Source organism: Crocuta crocuta, unplaced genomic scaffold (genome assembly GCF_008692635.1).
Source record: "Crocuta crocuta isolate KB4526 unplaced genomic scaffold, BGI_CrCroc_1.0 scaffold175, whole genome shotgun sequence".
Classification (NCBI taxonomy): domain Eukaryota; kingdom Metazoa; phylum Chordata; class Mammalia; order Carnivora; family Hyaenidae; genus Crocuta; species Crocuta crocuta.
In genome coordinates this window covers 1,849,694-1,854,445 of record NW_027530988.1, presented here as the reverse complement: position 1 = coordinate 1,854,445, position 4,752 = coordinate 1,849,694, and positions in this window count along the sequence as shown.

Sequence of the window (4,752 nt, the reverse complement as noted above, 5' to 3'; positions counted from 1 at the left end):
CTTGTGCCTGTGGCTCTGTTTTTTATTTTTCTTCTTTATTGGTATTAAAATCCTTCTTTACTTTCAGTCCTCTGCAGAGCCCTTTAGAAGCGGAAAACTTGCAACTGTGAATCTGCTTCCCTGTTTTCATTAAGTGTATCTGAAGCTAATGACAAAAGGCAGTGCTGACGACCCTGGGAAATGACAGTCCTTTGTCTTTTCCCTGTGGCTGGTAATCCTTTACTAATCCCACACTTGTTGCAGGTGGTTCCATGCTTATGACAATGCATTCCTGGAGCTGCATCTTTAAACACTTTGTTAGAAATTGAACTCCACGGGTACCTCCATGTTTACATGCCTCAGCTTGCTTTAGTGGTGAAGAGTGAAATGTGGGCAGTGTGAGCAGAGTGCAAAATGTGAGGGTTGTATGTATGTTTGTGTATAGGAAACGGTACTCTCCAAACCACTTCCACAAATATTTTCTCATTTTGTTCTTGCCACCATCTCGGGGGTTCTAATCCTCATGAGATACATGGAGTTAACCATCAGTGTTGTCACTTGCTTCAGATCAGAAGTCCTGATACGGCTTGTGTAGAGCAGTAGATCTGCTGGTTGAAGTGTAGGTATATTTATGTGTATCACGCTAGCAACCCTGTTTCCATCGTGGCGCTATATATAGGAACTAAGCTATGCTGAGAATTCCATTTAAATTTAGCTGACCACTGAGATGATGAGTTGTGCTTTAGAGGTTCTCCCAACTTGGCTGTACATTAAAATTGCTTGAGAAACTTAAAAATGAGAGTCCAGTGCCCAGGTCACACCCCAGACCAATTAAAAATCTTTGAGGCCGGCGGAGCACCTGGGTGGCTCAGTCGGTTGAGCCTCCAACTTCAGCTCAAGTCATGATCTCGCCATCCATGAGTTCAGACCCCATGTCGGGCTCAGAGCCTGGAGTCTGCTTTGGATTCCTTATCTTCTTGTCTGTGCACTTGCTCTGCTCTCTGCCTTTCCTTCTCTCAAAAATAAACAAACATTAAAAAAAAATTAAAAGAAAAATCTTTGAGGGTGGCATCTATACTAGGTACAGCTAATTCTCCTGTGCAGACAAATTGGAGAGGCCCTCCTCTGGATTCTTGCTTCTCAAAATGTAGTTCGCTGACCAGCAGAATCACCTAGGAACTTTAGCTGAAAAGGAGAGTCTCAACCCCCCGCCCCCCCCAGCAAAATCTTTAATGTAGTTCCTGTGTGATTCATGTGCATATTAAAGTTTGAGAAGCACTAAGCTAGAACAATGGCCCTCAAGTTTTTGGTGTATCTCACAATTCCTAGGGATGACTAGTTCACTAAAATTTTGATTGAGCAATTTAATTTCCTTTGAATTGTATACAGATGAGCTTTATCAGGAGAATCCTAGATTATTTTTAGTCTAGATAGATAAACAGGTATTTTGGATAAAAAGTGTCAACTTTTTATTGACATATTGTCAATATGCTGCTACTCTCTGTACCATAGTTTATTGTCATAAACTGGGGATATGAATTTTATCAAGAAAGATTACAATTTTCAGAGCCTTTAATATACAGGTTTTAATGAGGGATGGAGGGGCAAGCTGAGGGCAAAGTACAGGTTAACAGCACCCACCCCCTCCCCCAAGATGGGATCTGTGTGATATTCCTCAGACACTCCCTGGCTACTGAAGAACAAGGGAAGAGGTTTAAGTGCTTGCCATGGTAATGTGGGAAACTAAGGCAAATGAAAAATCAAATTCCCTTACTGCTTACAGCCCATTGACAAGTTCTTGAAACTGGCAGAGTGACCTCCCTCCAAAGAGCTCAGCTGCCTCAATGATGACACTTTGCTGGGGGCAAAAGGGAATCCTGCCTTAACATCCTGATCCCCCAGGACTCTAAGTCTACTTTAACATATAAATATTCCTTCAGAAGCTTCCTTTATCTCAACTCCTCAAAGATATATGCTGGCAATCATACTCCAAGCTTATGGCCCGGTGATATACATCTGAAGGGTCTCATGACTGAGGTTTTACTAAACAGTAATAAATGGTGTTTTCCTAACAGCAGCCAGCCCCGCAAGGTCCTGGAAACCTTGTTTCCAAATTCCTTAGAGACTTAAGCTGTCCCTAATTCCCTCCCAACCTGAGGGTACATAACCAGTTACCTGTCACAATCCCAGTACAGCTCTTCCTGCCCATGAGTCCTGTCCCTGTGCTTTAATAAAATCACCTTTTTGTGCCAGAGACGTCTTCAAGAATTCTTTCTTGGCTGTCAGCTCTGAATCCCACCATCACCCCAAAACTTCATCGGGTTTTGTTTAATGCCTTTCAATGATCTTGAGATTCATGGTTTATTGGATTAGCTGTGGTTTCAGAAGCATTTACCCACACCAGGGACCATCATCGGGAAACATTCATCTTTGAAGTGTCTTTTCACCATTTGTGATAGGGCAAAAAGCCTGTAGAATGCTTTTGGAGTTTTGGGTTTTTAAATTTAGTTAAAAACTCATTACAAGTGACTCACTTGCTTGACTTGCTCGGTGGTTCTCAACTATGCATATACAGAAGAGTTAGCTTTGGAACTAACTATTCCTTCAAGCTTAAAAGAATGTGTTACCCCCTACTCCACTCCCCTAATTGAGTTTCTGATTCTTAGGTGGGTTTTGTTTTTGTTTTTGTTTTTAGCTGAAGTAGCTAAAGACATGGTGGATGAGAGGCACTGAACCAGGATAGCTAATCTGTTCATTAGATACCTCTTCCTATTTCTGGACCTTTCTCAATACCCACCAGCTATGTTGCGATAATAATATTTCTCCATGGGCCTTAATGCATGGGTACTCCATATAGCATGTTGAACGAGTAGATTTTGAGTACCATGGTACAGAGAGTAGCAGCATTTCCTGCTGCTTCTAGCTCGACACCTTTTATAAGGTGGGTTTATTTTTATTTTCTGTGCTCTTTTGTGGGGCCGGAAGCCATTTGCCACAACCACTGTAAAGAGTCTGTTCCCTGCCATTTTCTGCAGTGGTGGGAAGCCCAGCCCTGAGCACCTCCTGCCCACACACTTCCTGTCCCCTATCACATGGAAACCATCTCTTGTGTTTTCTTCTCTCAGCACCCTATACCTTTGGCCTCTTTGATCATACCCTTTCATCTCAGGCTTCAAAATACTTTTGTTATGATGGTTGGAAAATACTTGGCAAGGTCACAGAGGCCTGTTCCCCTGGTTGTGGAGGCTCAGAAAGCCAGCACTGGCTAGTTACCAGAGGCTCGGGGTGTCTCAAGTTTGAGTGCTCTATGACTTTGTACCTACATTTAGTTAAAAAACATTTTAACAAATAATAAACAATGGATGTCTCCTTGAGGGGAAAATAACACTTCTCGGAACAAGGATTCCCAGATGAGGGAAATGAGAAGAAGTAGGAGGAAGCTTCTGAAAAGCAAAATAAAAAACATTTGCTTACATTCAACTAGTAAGCGGGTCCAAGCTTATTACAAAACTTCTGTCAATGGGATGAAAAAAGAGATGTATTTTCCAGCCACCCTCCTCCCTCTCCCCCAGGCAGCCTGGTGTTGCAGAAAGCATTTTGCTTGACTGGAAAGTGTTGATTTAAGAACCTGTTCTGCTGCTTATTGTCTGTATTGACCTTTCATGCTGTCTCTAAAATTTAGCAAATAATTAGGCACCTAGGCACTGCACTACATAGTGCATAGGGTTCTAAGACACAACCCTTGCTGTCCAGGAGTGAGTGATTTGACATTGAGTGTCTGTAATGGCATTAAGTGCCCTCCTGCTATTTATGTTTCCCTATAAATCCCATGAGGAAGGGAGGTGCTATTCCTTTCCAGATGAGGAAATGGAAATTCAGTTTGCAAGTGTTAGGGTTTGAATCTTACTTCTGTCTTATTCCAAAGCATTTGGATTAGGCTTTGAATGCAATAAATAATAAAATAATAAGCATGGGGATAATAATACTTCACATATTGTCCCAACAAAATGTAAGTGGAAGTACCTTGTTAATGTAATTGCTCTACAAATGTGTCCGTACTCTCATGGCTGTCATCAGAAATGCTGAGGACCATTTCACATATATTGCTTTTCTCCCTCAGCCGCTCATCCAGTTTTACTGGCTTTCGGCTATAGGGCTATGGTGGCCGATGGTGGGCCTTCCTCTCTCCAGAGGAGAGAGCCCTTACTGCTAGGAGCCTTCATTAGGGTCAGCTATTCAGGCTTGCTCTGCTTAAAAAAAAATTTTTTTTAAATGTTTGTTTATTTTTTGAGAAAGAGAGAAGGAGAGGGAGAGCGACAGTGTGAGCGGGGCAGGGGCAGAGAAAGAGAAAGCCAGAGAACCGAAGCAGGTTCCAGTTCAGTGTGGGGCTCGAACTCATGATCAGCTGAGATCATGCATGACCTGAGCCCAAGTCGGATGCTTAACCAACTGAGCCACCCAGGCACCCCTGGCTTGCTCTGTTTTTTAAAATTCCAGGGATGGGGGGTGCCCGGGTGACGTAGTTGTTTAAGCGTCTGACTTTCGCTCGGGTCATGATCTCGCGGTTCGTGGGTTCGAGCCCCGCCTCGGGCTCTGTGCTGACTGCCAGCTCAGAGCCTGGAGCCTGTTTCAGTCTGTGACTCCCTCTCTCTTTGACCCTCCCCTGCTCACGCTGTCTCTCTCTCTCTCTCCTAGAAATAAATAAAACATTAAAAAAAAAAAAAAAGAAAAGAAAATTCCAGGGATGGACAACTTAGATTTTAACTTTTTATT